At 48.5% G+C, this 19553-nt stretch overlaps 1 non-coding gene across 1 annotated transcript; it reads right to left on the bottom strand.

Annotated features, from left to right (window-relative positions):
* Positions 1 to 5417: 5417 nt before the first annotated feature.
* On the bottom strand, positions 5418 to 5490 carry TRNAV-CAC (transfer RNA valine (anticodon CAC)). The gene has a single exon. It is a non-coding gene; the product is annotated as a tRNA-Val (tRNA).
* Between the last annotated feature and the right edge of the window lie 14063 nt (positions 5491 to 19553).

The raw sequence follows: 19553 nt of genomic DNA, 5'->3' as shown, positions 1-19553 counted from the left end.
AGCTTTGTCAAGCCTGACCTTAAAAACTTCTAAGGAAGGAGATTCTACCACCTCCCTAGGTAACGCATTCCAGTGTTTCACTACCCTCCTAGTGAAAAAGTTTTTCCTACTATCCAACCTAAACGTCCCCCACTGCAACATGAGACCATTACTCCTTGCCCTGTCCTCTTCTACCACTGAGAATAGTCTAGAACCATCCTCTTTGGAACCACCTCTCAGGTAGTTGAAAACAACTATCAAATCCCCCCTCATTCTTCTCTTCTGCAGACTAAACAATCCCAGTTCCCTCAGCCTCTTCTCATAACTCATGTGTTCCAGACCCCTAATCATTTTTGTTGCCCTTCACTGGACTCTCTCCAATTTATCCATATCCTTCAATTTATCCACATCCTTGTAGTGTGGGGCCCAAAATTGGACACAGTACTCCAGATGACGCCTCACAAATATCGAATAGAGGGGAACGATCACGTCCCTCGATCTGCTCGCTATGCCCTTACCTATACATGCCAAAATGCCATTGGCGTTCTTGGCAACAAGGGCACACTGTTGACGCATATCCGGCTTCTCGTCCACTGTCACTCTTAGGTCCTTTTCCGCAGAACTGCTGCCTAGCCATTCGTTCCCTAGTCTGTAGCGGTGCATTGGATTCTTCCGTCCTCAGTGCAGGACCCTGCACTTATCCTTGTTGAACCTCATCAGATTTCTTTTGGCCCAATCCTCCAATTTGTCTCGGTCCCTCTGTATCCTATCCCTACCTGCCACCATATCTACCACTCCTCCTAGTTTCGTATCATCCGCAAATTTGCTGACAGTGCAATCCACACCATCCTCCAGATCATTTATGAAGATATTGAACAAAACCGGCCCCAGGACCGACCCTTGGGGCACTCCACTTGATACCGGCTGCCAACTAGACATGGAGCCATTGATCATTACCCATTGAGCCCGAAAATCTAGCCGACTTTCTACCCACCTTATAGTGCATTCATCCAGCCCAGACTTCTTTCACTTGCTGACAAGTATACTGTGGGAGACCATGTCAAAAGCTTTGCTAAAGTCAAGAAATAATACATCCACTGCTTGCCCTTCATCCACAGAACCAGTAATCTCATCATAGAAGGCGATTAGATTAGTCAGGCATGACCTTCCCTTGGTGAATCCATGCTGGCTGTTCCTGATCACTTTCCTCTCATGCAAGTGCTTCAGGACTGATTCTTTGAGGACCTGCTCCATGATTTTTCCAGGGACTGAGGTGAGGCTGACTGGCTGTAGTTCCCTGGATCCTCCTTCTTCCCTTTTTTAAAGATTGGCACTACATTACCTTTTTTCCAGTCGTCCAGGTCTTCCCCCGTTCGCCACGAGTTTTCAAAGATAATGGCCAATGGCTCTGCAATCACAGCCGCCAATTCCTTCAGCACTCTCGGATGCAACTCGTCCGGCCCCATGGACTTGTGAACATCCAGCTTTTCTAAATAGTTCCTAACCACCTCTTCCTCCACAGAGGTCTGGCCACCTACTCCCCATTTTGTGATGCCCAGCGCAGCAGTCCGGGAGCTGACCTTGTTAGTGAAAACAGAGGGAAAAAAAGCATTGAACACATTAGCTTTTTCCACATCCTCTGTCACTAGGTTGCCTCCCTCATTCAGTAAGGGGCCCACACTTTCCTTGGCTTTCTTCTTGTTGACAACATACCTGAAGAAGCCCTTCTTGTTACTCTTGACATCTCTTGCTAGCTGCAGCTGCAGGTGCGATTTGGCCCTCCTGATATCATTCCTACATGCCCGAGCAATATTTTTATACTCTTCCCTGGTCATATGTCCAACCTTCCACTTCTTGTAAGCTTCTTTTTTATGTTTAAGATCCGCTAGGATTTCACCATTAAGCCAAGCTGGTCGCCTGCCATATTTACTATTCTTTCAACTCATCGGGATGGTTTGTCCCTGTAACCTCAACAGGGATCCCTTGAAATACAGCCAGCTCTCCTGGACTCCTTTCCCCTTCTAGTTAGTCCCCCAGGGGATCCTGGCCATCCGTTCCCTGAGGGAGTCGAAGTCTGCTTTCCTGAAGTCCAGGGTCCGTATCCTGCTGCTTACCTTTCTTCCCTGCGTCCGGATCGTGAACTCAACCAACTCATGGTCACTACCTCCCAGATTCCCAACCACTTTTGCTTCCCCCACTAATTCTACCCACTAATTCCACTGTTTGAGGATTCCTGGAATGACTGTAAACCCTCAATGTTTCACTGTGCAAATGCATAAAAACATAGCAAACCTGGCTATCAACTGAAATCATTCCAGTCTTCTGTGTCTAGTTTATGTTTTCTTAAATTAAACAAAGGTATAATATGAATACACATTTGCAGATCCGTGTTCTCCAGGGGCTATTGTTAGGATATAGATATTCAGGCCTGTCTGTAAAGGCCTGTACTCTAAGAATTTTGGTGTATTCTTATCACTTGGCAAGTTCTAGAGGTATAAAAGAATCAAAATCACTGTCTACCGGTGTAAGGGCCCTCTTTTACTGTGACAGTCTGAGGCCCCTGTGCTTAGGGCTAAGGCCTTTGGCTAAGCAGCAGAGGCAGCCATAAGCTGGGAATTGAAAGGTCACCTCCTCACATTCCAACCTAGTCACATTGAAATCAGGTGCTATTGGGCTGATAGGAATACAATCCTGTCCTGATAATGCCTATCACCTCCAGAGAAAGGGAAGTGCCTAGAAGATGTAAAAGGAAACTTAGTTTGATAGCATCCTCTCTGGCAAGAACTGACTTATCAATAGCTGGGATGTGAAATTCTCATTTCTGTCTTTGTTCTATCACTGTAGTCCCCATTTCCCTATTGTTTGTCAGTATCATCTCTGTCTAGTTCTGTGATTGTTTCTGTCCTCTGTATAATTAATTTTGCTGGGTGTAAACTAATTAAGGTGGTGGGATATAATTGGTTCCATAATCATCTTACAATATGTTAGGATTGGTTAGTTAAATTTCAGGAAAATGCTTGGTTAAGGTATAGCTAAGCCGAACTCCCGGGTGGGGAAATTAGAATCATATTTAGCTAAAGGGGGAAATGGGAACAGGGACACAGGTGTAAGGCTCTGTGGTGTCAGAGCTGGGAAGGGGGACACTAAGGAAGAAAACTGGAATCATGCTTGCTGGAAGTTCACCCCAATAAATATCGAATTGTTTGCACGTTTGGACTTTGGGTATTGTTGCTCTCTGTTCATGCGAGAAGGACCAGGGAAGGAAGTGGGGGAAGGAATAAGCCCCCTAACAGCTATGCTGTGCAGAAGAAGAAGAACCACATCCAGTTGGGGTTCAGGAGTCTGATGAGCAAAGGCAACTTGGTGCAGGCTAAAGTCACCAGCACCTTGCCTGCTTCACATTCAACCAGCAGCTAGGACAAGGATATGGCATGAGAAGAAGACCGTGGCTCTGAGCAGGAATACAGCCACCAAGAAGCTGGCTAAAGCTGCCAAGATCCCCAGGAAGGCCACCATGCCCATGTCTAGGAATAATCATCAGAATGCGGTGACTGCAGGGGGGACCAAAAAGGCAGAGAAAAGCCCTCAAAAGGTGTAATCTGCCAAGCCCCAGAAGGTGGTCAAGATCCCACCTAACATCAAGACTGGAGAGCCAACTTCAAAGCACCCAAAGCCAGGGCTAAGAAGATGCACTGAGAAAGAAGTGAAGAGATTTCTATTGGGATGACTCCTGCTCCCCTAATGGCTCTTTTATGAATCACCATGGACAACCCAGAGAGATCAAAGTCCTGCAGAACAAACAGCCCCATGGATAGTATCATGAAGTGGTGGCAGTGGGGGGAAGGGTTTCTCTTCCAGAGGGGAAGTGCTCTGTTTTGTGTAACACCTCCCAGGTGTGTGATGCACTGACAGGGCAGCTGCCTAGAGCTCCCACATGAGCTCATTCTCTTTGACCTGCATCTCTTCTTATTTCAGAACCAGCACGAGTGGCAGTGTGTCCCTGTCACTTCACCAGCTATAGAACAGGCTCTGTCTGCATCCCATCTTTGATTAATCCCACTTTTTAATATATTCCTATTGTGATACTTTCCCAGTTCTCTGCCTCATTCTAACATTCTGGTCAGACATTGACTATGGGGAGGAATGGACTAGTTTGCATGACATTTGGTAAGTTGCCATAGTAGGTGATTGAAAACTCTGCTGGAGGTGGGCAAGAGCCTGTTACAAACATAAAATAGCTAAGCTTTACCAAACGTACCTGTTACACATTCAAACCTTCCTGTGTACACACAATAGAAATCAACAGCCTCTGGAACAACTCTGACATCATAATAAAAAAGGCTAACAAAGGATGTGCTGTCGTCATAACGACTAAGTTGGAATATGAACAAGAGGCTGCTAGGCAGCTCTCTAACTCCACATTCTACAAGCCATTATCCTCTGATCCCACTGAGGATTACCAGAAGAAACAACACCATCTGCTCAAGAAACTCCGGGCTTATTCACCCTTTATACTGGCACAGCAGTGAAGGCCAGAAAAGACCAGCGGTTCTCACTGGAACATCTCCACCCACTGCTCACAGGCAATTCCCAGGCCCACGACAGCACACTATCTTGATGAGAAAGGATCCCACTCGGCTTAACCATTGCTTTTTTTCCTTCCACCCAGAACCACGCTTCTTTTTCTGGGCTACAGGTAGCTGTCCCTGGGATGTCAAGAGGCAGGCACAGGATTCTACCTCCCAGCAGCCAACCACACTACCATGGGTTCGGCCCTCAGAAGGGATCCCAGCAGTTGCTCACAGCCAGCCCAACCCCCGCCTCCAAAGCCGTCAATCACGCCCCCGGGTCGGCCACAAAGGAGGAGTGGTTCTCGCTGCTCAATGTGTAGCAGGGAGCCTCTCAAGCCCATCACCGCACCCCCATCTTGGCCAGAAAAGAGCACGGGTGCACACAAACTCGGACTCCGCTTTTCTTGTCTTCCTTTCACCCAGAACCGTCCTTCTTCTCCTGGACTGCAAGTAGCCATCCCTGGGAAACCAGGAGGCAGACACAGGATTCTACCTCCCAGGAGCCAACTGCACCGCCCCTGGCTTTGCCAGAACGAACGGTGACGCTCTGCTAACCCCAGTGAGGCACTTAGCTTCTGCCCTGTCTTCCTCAGCATGACTTTCCTCTTTTGCCCTATTCCTGCCTCACTCCCTCCTTTGGCAAGTCATGCAAAGGAGGGCAGCCGGAAGAGCCGGCCTCCATATGCCAACGTCCAAGGGGAGAGGAGGCCAAGCCACAAGGCTCCAAAAGGTGACTGGCCTAGACCCTCTAGATTTCTCAGCCCATTTCACCACCCTCTGTCCTGCAGGGGTCGGGGTTATCCCAGGGAGAGGCCAGTGGTAGAAGTAGGAGCGCCTTGCTGGAGAGCTAGAAAAAGTAAACCATCATGTTTCTGCCTGGTTTCGAACCAGGGGCCTTTTGCGTGTGAGGCAAACGTGATAACCACTACACTACAGAAACTCTGTCACAGAGCTTTGCCCCCGCCTTCAAATTCCATCCACTTGGCTGGCTCTCACCTTGGCACACACTGATGGGCAGACCTGGAGAAAGTGGCGGCAGCCCTTTGGTCGGTCAGCTGGGAGAGCAAAGGACTGGAGCCGGTGCTCAGGAAGTCGTCTTTATGTCATCCTTGTGACTCCAGCTTGAAGGAGAGCTTCTTTTTCTTCCCCTTGCCGAGAAAGAGCAAGAGAAGAAAGAAAGTTCAGGTGGGCCACCTGGGTACACAAGCCCACGATGCTTTTTCCTGCTGCAGAGCCCGAAATGAGGGACTCACGGCGAGTAAAGGCACCGCTGCACTTCCAGAAAACAGCCCACCTCCGCACACAAAGGGACAAAACAACATGCCGAAGCCTGGGATTGAAGCAGGGACCTTTAAATCTTCAGTCTAATGCGCTCCAGCTGAGCTACTTTGAGAGTTACGAGGTTTCTGTTTGGCCTGCTGTTTCTCTGTCTGGGATGTTTTTGTCAGCCATGGCACACAAAAGGGACCTCACTGTGAGTGGCCCACTAAGGCAAGATGAATTTTTGCCTGCCTTGCTCAGCTTGACTTGCTTCCTCACCCCATTCCTGCCTTAGTTCCTGGGTTACCTGGTGGCTGAAGGCGACTGGGGCCTAACGGCACGGGGAGGAATTTGGGCAGCTGAACCCTGCTGGCAAGAATCCTGCTGCCACTTGGCACCCCACCCTGTATTCCCGGCTTTACCTACTGGCCGCCAGGGACTTGGTGCCCAGCAGCAGAGGGGAAGGAGGTGGACAGAGCCACCCTCGCATTGAAGTTCAGGCTCATTAAAACATATGTTCAGTCTATGATGGCCAATGAGAGACCGACATCACTTGTTATTTTATCACTTGAAAATGCCATTGGCCAGTCTTCGGATCTCTCTAATGCTGCGCTTCAGTTCATGAGGACAAAGTCGAGAAAGTGACCTTTGAACTAAAGGACTCGGGTTAACAGTCAAATGCTGTTTCTCACTGTAACACTATTAAGACTGGTCCACCCTGTGTTGGTGGCCGTTCAATTTCTAGATCGTAGTACATTTCAGTTACTGTTAAAATTAAAAAAAAATTCTATTTGCTTAAAGGAAATAAACTTTTGTATTTGATTATTTCTGGCATGAATAAAAACAGATGTACAGATCCTAGCCTGCAAATGTATCACCTTATATGACAGAGAAAATCATGCATACAAATTCTGCATCAAAATCATGAAATGAGTTGCAAATGCAATAAAAATAAAATATTCCAAAGTTTAACATGTGACGGGGGGCATCGCAGATGCTTCTTGCCTGGGGTGCCTTTTGATCTAGGGGAAGCCTGTCAGGGAGAACATGAGTTAGTTTCACATACCTATTTTCAGGCTGTAATCTGTGGTCACCCTGCCCTGTGGGAGTGATCCTGGTAGCCCAGACTCAGGGCTGGAAGAAGCCCCTGCTTTATGGGGAGGCTGCATGATTTAGAGCACAGGTAGCCAACTTGAGCCTGAGAAGGAGCCAGATTGTAGCAGTGTACTTTGCCAAAGAGCCACAGTAATATGTCAGCAGCCCTGCATCAACTCCACCCCCACAGCTCTCACCGCCTCCCGCCCACCGACTGCCCTGCCGATCAGTGCCTCCTCCTTCCTCCCCGCATATGATTGCACCGCCCAATCAGCTGTTTCATGGCATGCAGGAGGCTCTGGGTGGAGGGGAGAGGAGTGAGGGCATGGCAGGCTCAGGGGAGTGGGCTGAAAGGGTTGGAGTGGAGGCAGGGCCTGTGGAAGAGCTAGAGGTTGAGCAGTGAGCACCCCCGGCACATTAGAAAGTTGGTATCTGTAGCTCCAGCCCCAGAGTCAGTACCTATAGAAGGAGCCGCATATTAACTTCTGAAGAGCCACACGTGGCTCTGGAACCACAGGTTGGCCTCCCCTGGCTTACAGCAATCTGATGCCTCGAAGAATCTGTCTCTCCCAAAGTGTTGGATCTGCATCCCCAGAAGGCTCCGGCACTGCCTCCCCCCTTTTCACAGTCTATAGAAAGGAGCAGCATCAAGGGTTAGTGACGAGCAACAAGGTACAACATGGGTGGCAGAGGCTACAGGATCCCAGAGTGTTTGCCTGTCTGGGGCATTTTGAGTGAGATCTCAGGGACACATTGTAGGGCAGAATCCCAGGAATATATATGAAAGGAGCATAGGACCATAAGGACGTAAGAACGGCCATACTGGGTCAGACCAAAGGGCCCTATAGCTCATAGTGGCCAATGTCAAGTGCTTCAGAAAGAATGAACAGAATACGTAATCATCAAGTGATCTCTCCCTTGTCGCCCATTCACAGCTCCTGGCAAACAGAGGGTAGGAACACCATCCCTATCCATCTTGGCTAATACCCATTGATAGGCCTATCCTCCATGAATATATCTGGTTCATTTTTTGAACCCTGTTATAGTCTTGGCCTTCACAATATCCTTTGGCAAGGAGTTCCACATGTAGACTGTGGGTTGTGTGAAAAAATACTTCTTTTTGTTTGTTTTAAACGTGCTGCCTATTAATTTCATTTGGTAGCCCCTAGTTCTTGTCTTAGGAGAGGGGGTCAATAACACTTCCTTATTTACTTACTCACACCAGTCATGATTTTATAGACCTCTAGAATATCCCCCCTTAGTCGTCTTTTTTCCAAGCTGAAAAGTCCCAGTCTTATTAATATCTCCTCATATGGCAGATGCTCCATACCCCTAACCATTTTTGTTGCCCTTTTCTGAACTTTTTCGAATCCAGAGAGCCATCCCGCTCAAGGTCTGCAAGTTTTGTGGGAAATGGGGAACGTCTGTACTTTGGCATTTGAAGGTGTTGTCTTGGACCATCAAGGGGAACAGTTGCAAATAGCTAGTTGAGGAAGGCACCATGGCTTCGTAGGTTAAAGCACCTGTCCTGTAAACAGGAGATCCTGGGTTCAACTCCCAGTAGTGCTTTGTTGTACAGCTTTTGTCTCCTCTCCTCATGTTTTCCTCTGTCTTCCTAGGAAACAGAAGAGACCTCCCTTGGCAATGTAAGTAATTGCTTCCTAAGGAAAAGGCTTCTTTGCAGAGGAGCGTTGGAGAGAATCAAATCACCAGCCTGGAGTTGATGAAAAGGCTATTGGTGCTGGGAAGGAGGTTGCTTTGACTGTAATTGCTATGACACCAGAGCTTGTGTCCCATGCCCATGCAATTCACTAGAAATGTCTATGCACAGAGACCCTTCTAGAGGATTCCCTGTAGGGCTTGCAGGAAATGGAGAATTACTGTCCTTTCACCTTTCATTTTATTGTTGATGAAAGATGGAGCAGTTACGGGAGAAGTCCCAGAGAGTGGCACTGTGGCAGAGCTTGCCAATAAACCTGCTGGATAAAGAGCAAATTCTGGATCCAGCATCCAGTGCTGCCTTGCTGAACGTGCCTCCTCTTGTCACCTTTTGGTCAATCTTTTTTGTTAACGGAGAAACCTGCCTTTGACTAGCCATACCCATGCTTGCAAAACGAACAGGTCTTTTTGCTGACAAGTGTTGAAAGGAGGCATCGAATGAACATGGAAAAAAGGTAAAGGTTGCTGTAACTCATCTGGCATGCACAGCTGTTGAATCTGGGCTGCCTCTTACAATACTGTGCTAGTGACAAGTAGCAAAACCCCTCCAGGTGCTGTGATCACTTGGCCAACAACATGCAGTGACACACTATGGACACGCTATGGTCCATGTTAAAGAGCTTTCCCTCAACCCTCCTGCTTCCCTGGTTCTTGTCAGCAAGCAGCAAAAGGCCAGAAGTCCAAAGCACAGACAATGCAATCTTTATTGGGATTAGTTTCCAAGCAATCATATTTCGGAGCCCTTCACACAAGTTGGGCTTATCTCTATAAGCCAATAGAGTCTGTTCCCCAGTGTTCCCTTCCAAGCTCTCATGCCACAGAGCATTTACCCTGTATCCCCCTTCCCAGCTCTGACGCCGCAGAGCCTAGCCTGTGTCCCTGTTTCCCGTCCCCCGCCCCTTAGCAAGCATGATTCCAATTTCCCCTCTTTGGCCTGTTTGACCCCAGTTTATATAATAATATTCTCAGCTATACCTTAAACAATCGTTTTACTGAAATTTAATTCACCAATCCTAACATATTGTAACATAATTCTCTAACCAATTATATCCCACTACCTTAATTAACTTACATCTAGCAAAATTAATTATACAGCAGACAGAAACAATTAGCGAACCAGACAGATTAACAATAGAAAACTGGGGGGCATAAAGATAAAACATACAGAAATGAGGGTTTCACAGCCACAACCATTGATAAGTGATTTCTTGCCAGACAGGATGCTGGCAAACGAAGTTTTCTTTAACCATCTTAAGATCCGTTCCTTTATCTAGTGGTGATGGGCACTCTCTGGACAGGATCTTTTTCCTAACCGCTCAATACCACCTTATTTCAGTGTGTCTGGTTTGGGATGTGACAATGTGACTGTACGCTTCCCAGCTTATAGCTGCCCCTGCGGCTTGGCCAAAGGGCTTAGCCTAAGAACAAGGCTTCCGACTATCCTAGTGAGAGCAGGCCCATACACAGGTGGACCGTGATTTTGATTCTTCATTTTTCTACCCCTGTAACTAGCTAAGTGATAAAAATACACCTAAGTGCTATAGCAGTCTCACATGTAGATGGAGCGAGGCCAGAGCTGGCTCCAGTTCGCACTGTGGATGCTAACACAGAAAAACAGCGATGACAACACGCTAACGTTTCTGTAGTTGACAGGATTTGAACCTGCGTCAGGGGGACCCCCACAAGGGATTTGAAATCCATCACCTTAACCACTTGGCCACAACTATTTGATGGATAGCTGCTTAGCTACACTATGATTCTGTTCTCACAGAATTGTCCCTTCAGATTGCTTGCTCAGACCAGCTTCCCCAGCACAAGTGTGTTCATGTCAGAAAGCGAGAATTTCTGCCCATTTCTCTTCCGGCTGGAGCATGATCGGAGTATGTTTGTGGTTCATGACTTTGCAATAGATTGTTGTTCATTCCCCACTTCGACAAGTCAGACAGTCCCTTTCCTATTCAAATCTCCAGCACATCGCTTCAAGAGCAGGGGTCAGGATTTCTGTGGGGCACTGTCAGGGATGCAGGTAGCTACATCCCGTCTGTCTGACTATTGCCATTGCAGGAGAGAAGGTTTCAATGGAATTGAATGCCCTGGCTCAGACAAGAGACACAGGGAGGTTGTACTGTTCATGGATCTGTGCAAAGAAAATTGTGTCTCTGTGTGAAATTGAGGAGGGAAATGAAACATTCACGTGGTGGCGCAATGCCCTAAGGAATGTGGGTGAAGGACTCAGGCTGACAAATGATTTAACGGGTTTGTATCAATTTCTTGCCCTGATTAAAAACTATGGCTAAAATGCAGCAGTTGTTAGTACTTGTACCTGTTCAGGGACACCCGGGTGGATGTCAAGTCCATGGCCTTAACCAGAGGTAGTTGATTATTTAATCAAGGTCCAAATTTCTTGGTCAAGGTATAGTCATGGTCTAGATTCCAGAAAAAATAACACACTGATGATAATAAGTATAGAAGAAAATTTACAGTCACTATGGACGTAACTGTGATGATTGTAAAAAGAAAAGGAGTACTTGTGGCACCTTAGAGACTAACCAATTTATTTGAACATAAGCTTTCGTGATCTACAGCTCACTTCATTGGATGCATACTGTGGAAAGTTTAGAAGATTTTATACACAAACAAAGCATAAAAAAATACCTCCTCCCACCCCACTCTCCTGCTGGTAATAGCTTATCTAAAGTGATCACTCTCCTTACAATGTGTATGATAATCAAGTTGGGCCATTTCCAGCACAAATCCAGGTTTTCTCACCACCACCACCCCCCACACACAAAAACTCACTCTCCTGCTGGTAATAGCTTATCTGAAGTGACCACTATCCTTACAATGTGTATGATAATCAAGGTGGGCCATTTCCAACACAAATCCAGGTTTTCTGACCACCCCCCCCCCCGCAACACAGACAAAATCACTCTCCTGATGGCAATAGCTTATCCAAAGTGACCACTCTCATTACATTGTGTATGATAATCAAGGTGGGCCATCTCCAGCACAAATCCAGGGTTTAACAGGAACGTCTGAGGGTGGGGGGGGGGGGAAAACAGGGGGAAATAGGCTACCTTGCATAATGACTAAACCACTCCCAATCTCTAGTCAAGCCTAAGTTAATTGTATCCAATTTGGAAATGAATTCCAATTCAGCAGTTAGTTTTCTGTTTTGTGGTATGTGGACACTACAGTGCTAATAAAGAATGGTCACATAAACACCACCCGATACCGGAAACCTACTGACCGCTATTCCTACCTGCATGCCTCCAGCTTTCACCCTGACCACACCACACGATCCATCGTCTACAGCCAAGCTCTGCGATACAGCCGCATTTGGTCCAACCCCTCAGACAGAGACTAACACCTACAAGATCTCTGTCAAGCTTTCTTACAACTACAATACCCACCTGCGGAAGTAAAGAAACAGATTGATAGAGCCAGAAGAGTTCCCAGAAGTTACCTACTACAGCACAGGCCTAAAAAAGAAAATAACAGAACACCACTAGCCGTCACCTTCAGCCCCCAAATAAAACCCCTCTAACGCATTATTAAGGATCTACAACCTATCCTAAAGGATGACCCAACACTCTCACAAATATTGGGAGACAGGCAAGTCCTTGCCTACAGACAGCCCTGCAACCTGAAGGAAATACTCACCAACAACCACATACCACACAACAGAACCACTAACCCAGGAACTTATCCTTGCAACAAAGCCCATTGCCAACTGTGCCCACATATCTATTCAGGGGACACCATCACAGGGCCTAAGAACATCAGCCACACTATCAGAGGCTCGTTCACCTGCACATCCACCAATGTGATATATGCCATCATGTGCCAGCAATGCCCCTCTGCCATTTACATTGGTCAAACTGGACAGTCTCTACGTAAAAGAATAAATGGACACAAATCCGATGTCAAGAATTATAACATTCATAAACCAGTCGGAGAACACTTCAATCTCTCTGGTCACGCAATCACAGACATGAAGGTCGCTATCTTACAACAAAAAAACTTCAAATCCAGACTCCAGCGAGAAACTGCTGAATTGGAATTCATTTGCAAATTGGATACTATTAATTTAGGCTTAAATAGACACTGGGAGTGGCTAAGTCATTATACAAGGTAGCCTATTTCCCCTTGTTTTTTCCTACCCCCCCCCCGCCAGATGTTCTGGTTTAACTTGGATTTAAACTTGGAGAGTGGTCAGTTTGGATGAGGTATTGCCAGCAGGAGGGTGAGTTTGTGTGTGTGGTTTTTGGGAGGGGGTGAGGGGGTGAGAGTACCTGGATTTGTGCAGGAAATGGCCCAACTTGATTATCATGCACATTGTGTAGAGAGTTGTCACTTTGGATGGGCTATCACCAGCAGGAAAGTGAATTTGTGTGGGGGGGTGGAGGGTGAGAAAACCTGGATTTGTGCTGGAAATGGCCCAACTTGATGATCACTTTAGATAAGCTATTACCAGCAGGACAGTGGGGTGGGAGGAGGTATTGTTTCATATTCTCTGTGTGTATATAATGTCTGCTGCAGTTTCCACGGTATGCATCCGATGAAGTGAGCTGTAGCTCACGAAAGCTCACGCTCAAATAAATTGGTTAGTCTCTAAGGTGCCACAAGTACTCCTTTTCTTTTTATGATTGAAGGGTTATATAATATTGTAAAAATTGGTAAAAACACTTGGCTTAAACTTGAGCTGCCTGTTATTAAAGGCTGGTTTCCCCACGTCAATTCCATCAGCTCTTCCAGTATTGCCCTGGGTTGTCTCATGCCTCGGTGGGAAGTAAAGGGAATAGTCCCGTGCTGCCCTTGGCTCCAGGCTGATTTATCTGGGAAGGGGACGTGGAATTGATTTGTTTGCTGTTGAGAAGGGAGCCAGGCCAGTTCTCAGGGAACGAGAACTCCCAGCATCTTTAGCAAAGCTTTTGACACGGTCTCCCACAGTATTCTTGTCAGCAAGTTATAGAAGTATGGGGTGGATGAATGCACTATAAGGTGGGTAGAAAGTTGGCTAGATTGTCGGGCTCAACGGGTAGTGATCAATGGCTCCATGTCTAGTTGGCAGCCGGTATCCAGTGGCGTACCCCAAGGGTAGGTACTGGGGCCGGTTTTGTTCAATATCTTCATAAATGATCTGGAGGATGGTGTGGATTGCACTCTCAGCAAATTTGCGGATGATACTAAACGAGGCGGAGTGGTAGATATGGTTGCAGGTAGGGATAGGATACAGAGGGACCTAGACAAATAGGAGGATTGGACCAAAACAAATCTGACGAGGTTCAACAAGGATAAGTGCAGGGTCCTGCACTTAGGATGGAAGAATCCCATTCACCGCTACAGACTAGGGACCGAATGGCTAGGCAGTAGTTCTGCGGAAAAGGAGCTAGTGGTGACAGTGGACGAGAAGCTGGATATGAGTCAACAGTGTGCCCTTGTTGCCAAGAAGGCCAATGGCATTTTGGCATGTATAAGTAGGGGCATAGCCAGCAGACGGAGGGATGTGAACGTTCCCCTCTATTGGACATTGGTGAGGCCAATCTGGAGTAGTGTGTCCAGTTTGGGGCCCCACACTACAAGAACGATGTGGATAAATTGGAGAGAGTCCAGCGAAGGGCAACAAAAATGATTAGGGGTCTGGAACACATGACTTATGAGGAGAAGCTGAGGGAACTGGGATTGTATAGTCTGCAGAAGAGAAGAATGAGGGGGGATTTGATAGATGCTTTCAACTACCTGAGAGGGGGTTCCAAATAGGAGGGTTCTAGACTATTCTCAGTGGCAGAAGATGACAGGACAAGGAGTAATGGTCTGAAGTTGCAGTGGGGGAGGTTTAGGTTGGATATTAGGAAAAACTTTTTCACTAGGAGGGTGGTGAAACACTGGAATGTGGTACCTAGGGAGGTGGTAGAATCTCCTTCCTTAGAAGTTTTTAAGGTCAGGCTTGAAAAAGCTCTGGCTGGGATTATTTAATTGGGGATTGGTCCTGCTTTGAGAAGAGGGTGGGACTAGATGACCTCCTGGGGTCTCTCCGAACCCTGATATTAACCCTCACTGTTCAGAATCAATGTGCACAGAAGAAGCCTTTTGTGTTTCATTTCTTGTGTTTCATTTCATTTCTGCTGCCATCGTGTGGCCACTTCCTTCCCCTCCTTTCTGTCCAAAGTACAGAGCTCAGTTCCTCCAGGGAGAGAGGGATATCTTTTTTCTTTCCTTCCTAAACAGCCCCTTTCCTTGGATTACCCTTTGCTGGGATCTGGATGGGGAACAGCCGTTTCTGAGGATTCATCTAACACCATATTTGGTGTTGATATATAGTTTACAGCCAGACTAGATCACTATGTACATTGCTCTGACAAAGGAGCTCTGCGTTTCTCGTCAAAATGGAATTATTTGGCCATTAATTCTATCGGGATGAAGGGGTTCTAGTTACGTGTGCCCTGTACCGCTAAGGGATTGGGGAACGCTGGAGAGATTGGAGGGCATGGAGCTGGGAAGCAGTGTTTGCTCCAAGGAAAGTTGTTGCTGTCCTCTGGTAACAGAGGGCAGGTGTGGTGATTTTGTAAGCAGTGGTGTTTGTATATATTTAAAGTGTACTAAATCTCCAGGTTCCAACCCATCCCTTGTCTGGGCTATCCAAGGCGCTCTTTGTTGAGTGTATAGCTCAGTGATTGAACATTTGCCTGCCTGGCAATGGGTTCCTCCTTCAAATCCCAGTGCTTCTGTTTATAAACTTTGTTGAATGAAAATCGTTTTCCTTACCCCTCTCCAGTATGATCGGGAATGATGCTTGTAATAAATTTAAAAACTCAGCATTTTACTAGGCAAATGTATAAAAACCTAGCAAACCTGTCCATCAGCTGAAATCCATTCCAGTCCTCGGCATCTCTGAGAAGGACACTGTATTTGAGGCATGTGGGACACCACTGTGATGATGATCGGTGGAAAAATGCTGGATTCAATGAAAGATGAGACCATAGGAGGGGAAGGTGAATGGCAGCACCACACAGGGTCATAACACTCAGACATGGGGCTTCACTGTCACTACCCCTGTGTGTTCCATCATTTATATCCTAGAGAATCATATCCTCCCCATGCCCACACAGTGTCACACAAAATCTTTTCTCCTTGAGCCCAATCCAACCCCAATGATTAGGGGAGTGGAACACATGACCTATGAGGAGAGGCTGAGGGAAGTGGGGATGTTTAGTCTACATAAGGGAAGAATGAGGGGGGATTTGATAGCTGCTTTCAACTACCTGCAAGGGGGTTCCAAAGAGGATGGATCTAGACTGTTCTCAGTGGTAGCAGATGACAGAAAAAGGAGTAATGGTCTCAAGTTCTGTGTGGGAGGTTTAGGTTGGATATTAGGAAAATCCAAGAGCCCCAAAGCCAGAGGCACAGCCCAGAGAGAGGATACCCTGTTGTGACGAAGTGGGACTGTTCTTAATGTTTCCTCTGAATAATGTGGGGGTGCCTCAGTTTCCCCTAGGCAGTTCTTAAGTCTCTAGGTGGTGGGGTAAGGGTGTATGATCATTGCAGAGCCCTAGAGGGCAGGTGTGTGCAGGGTTCTGGTCACAGAGAATGGCCGACACCCTGTTTCCTGGCAACTGATGGACTGGGCCCTTCCTCCCTGCAAGGTGAGCGCTAAAGTGTTGGAGAACAAAGGAATCCGGTGACCTCCTGGCCCGGGGAAAGGAACAAAGCCCAGGGGGGAGGGGCTGGAGGGAGTTTCAGTTTGGGACTGGCTGGGACATGGAGTGAAGGGCAGACGTGGTTGTCTGGCTCACTGCCCCCCAAAATGGACCCAGTTGAGGGGTCCCATTCTCTGCACCGACAAGCTCTGTTTTAGACCGTGTTCATGTCATTTAATGGACCTCTGTTTTGCTGACTGGCTGAGAGTCACGTCTGACTGCGAAGTTGGGGTGCAGGACCCTCTGGCTTCCCCAGGAACCCCACCTGAGCGGACTCGCTGTGGGAAGCGCACGGAGGGGCAGAGGATGCTGAATGCTCCGAGGTCAGACCCAGAAAGGTGGAAGCTGTGTGAGCTTTGTGTCCTGAAGGTAGGCTGCTCACAGAAAGGAGACTTCCCCAGAGTCCTGACTGGCTTCATGGGTAGCAGTTCCAGAGCATCGCTCCGGGACTCTGTGACAACTGGTGGCAGGGGTGGGATGTACTGCCCCCCATGGATGGCACTTCCTGCAGTAAGTGACTGGGGAGCAATAAAACGAAGGGGGATTGACGAGGACCAGGCGTGCTGAAGGCTCAGAGAGGAGCGGTTTCAGGGGACGGTTAACCCCTGGGAGTGTGTGACCAGCGAGAAGGACTCTGCAGTAATGGGGTCCCCCTGGGGACTGTGGTGAGCAGTCTCAGGTGCGGAGGAGCCTACGGCTTTGCCCTGGGAGAGAGAAGGACTTTTCCAGTAACAGGGTTCCCCTGGGGATTGCAGCAAGCGCTGGGACCGGAGAAGTCTGCAGCTCGACCCTGGCAAAGAGGAGGTGACCTCGAGAAGGGCTGGCACACTAGGGGTTCTCTCTGGAAACCGTGGGGAGCTGAGAGCACACAGGCCTGTGAGTCCACAACCACTTGGGAAGAGCGGAGTGACAGCCTATCACCATCTCCTTAAGAAGGACATTGTAACCCGGTGCAGAAAGAGAGGGTTGAGCATTGGAAAGTTCACCAAAGCACAGTTAATCGTGCAGCTGGAGGAGGATGATCCCTCTAAGGAGCAGATTCCTGACTCCAAATTGGGCTATAGCAGGATCTGGGAGCAGCTGGAGTAGTAGCCAGGCATCGCCGAGACTCCTGTCCCCGACCAGACGGGGGTCTTCATGATCGGGTTCCCCATTCGGGGATCGGAGACGGACGGGATTGGAGCTGAGTCCGAGAGAGCCAGAGGACTGTGAGAGACAGTGAGAGCCCGAGAAAAAGCTGCAGAAGCAGCAGCAGCATGAACTGGCGGTGGGGGAGCGGAGAGGCCTAGGGGACCTCCCAGGGGTGAGTGGGGATAGAGCCCGCGGGGCCAGTTCCACAGGGAACCTCAAGACTATATTTCTGCCCCAGTTAAGGAGGGCGGGGGATGTGGACGCCCACCTTGCTGCCTTTGAGCAGGCTGGAGATTTGTACTAGGGGGACCCTGCAGAAAAGCCCCAGTATCTAGCTCCCTTGTTGGGTCCCAAGGCCATAGACTCCGTCAGCCAGATGGGTGGGGAGGTGGACAAGCTCCCACTCCTGACCCCAACCTGTATGTCTGTGTGGAGTTCCCTGGGGCCAGGCACCTCGAACCTCCAGTGGGAGCGGAAGGTCAATGGGGAGACATTCGTGGGGTGGCGAGATCCTGGGACAGAGAGAACTGTTGTCAGGCCCCGGGCGGTAAGCCTCAGATGCTGAGCGGCTGTTTGAGCTGGGTGAGGGTCCCAGGGACTAAGCCCCTCGCCCTGCCTATGGCCCAGATCCCTGTGCAGACCCAGGAGGGGTGGGGCTAGCTGGCCGTTGGGGTTCTCTGGGATATCAGCTGTGAGACCCTGTTGTGGGGTGACTGTGTCTCTTTGGGATAGGATCCAGGCCCTACTCCGGTAACTGCCGAGGGTTTGAAATTGAATCCAGGGAATCAATCGAAGGAGAGGGAAATGGTCAGTGAAAATGCAGATGACCTGACTGGCAGCAGGGAGGAGCTTCTAGGCTCAGGATACCTGCCTGCATGTAACCAGACCCCTGGGGCTGGGTGGGACAGAGAGACGCTCCTTGCCCTATTGCCCCATTGCAAACTGGAGAGGGGGGCTCAGGGGGCTCACGCTGCCTCTGAAGCAGCAAGGAAAGCAGCGAGCTCGCTGCCTACCCCTACTGGGACAGCAAGGGCAGCGCTGAGCACAGTGGGAGCTGAGACCTCAGCTGAGTGGGGGGAGACACAGGCAGGGCAGGGGATCTGTTGGGAGTGGCAAGGTGCTTGGTAAGGAAAGTCTGGATGAGCCTAGGCAGCCTTGTGAGCTGCTGGCTGTGTCTAGTCAGCAGGGTGGGAAGGCGAGGAGAGTGGAAGATGAGTGTCCCTGGACCTTACCTGTTAGCTGGGTGGAGAATTGTGACAGGTAAGGAAACGTGCCTGTTTCTGCCAGGTTTATTGACTTGCCTATGGAGGGAGCTACCCTGATCTCCAAGCAGTTGTCTGTGACCAGCCCTGTGTCCTTGGACAAGGAGAAAAGATCCCAAGCTGTGTGTCTGGGAAAGAAGAATGTGTCTCCGGCTCTTAAAGGGGCCTTTCAGCCTGTGATGGTTGAGGGTCATGCAGTTGTCTCAGAGCTGGTTCTGGATTCAGCTAAAGACCAGGAAGGGAAGGGTCCTAAGTTTGTGTCTGCTCGGGAGAATGGCCCTGTAACTAGGTCGCATCCAGTTAGTGTCTATGTAAAATCCCAGAGACGAGACAATTCTGGTGCTTGTATTTTGCCTGTTGCTAGTGTGTTGTTGGAAAGGGTGCAGCAACTCTGTCTAATCAGGGTGAGATCCTAGCCAGGGCAAAAGGAGAGCAGAAAGGTGATTTCATCGTGTTACCTCCTGAGGGTGTGGAAACCTGTAGCAAGAAGGAAAAGATTCCTGAACTTGTGTGTGGCACAGGAAGGAGAATGCTTCTAACCTTGTATCTAAGAAGTCTGTAAGTTTGCCTGAAAGGGGATGGTGTAGGAATCCTCCAGATGGGCCAGAGGTAATTCTGGATGTAAGGGAGACCCAGAAAGAGTCTGTTGTTGCTCAGGAAAGTGTTCCTCTATAGCAAGCCCTAGGTGAAGAGGGTAAGAGCAGAATTTCTGTGAAGGGTGAATTGTTGCATAGAAAAGCCCTAGGGAAAGGAATCCTCATGGAGTTTTTGCAAGCAGTTTATTGCACCTGAAGGGTGTGAAAGTGATTTAATCAAGAAAGCTTCAGTTCCTAACA

This window comes from Eretmochelys imbricata, chromosome 28, assembly GCF_965152235.1.
Source record: "Eretmochelys imbricata isolate rEreImb1 chromosome 28, rEreImb1.hap1, whole genome shotgun sequence".
NCBI classification, from domain to species: Eukaryota; Metazoa; Chordata; order Testudines; family Cheloniidae; genus Eretmochelys; species Eretmochelys imbricata.
Note: the sequence above shows the minus strand (reverse complement) of the source record. Positions and strands in the feature narration are given on the sequence as shown.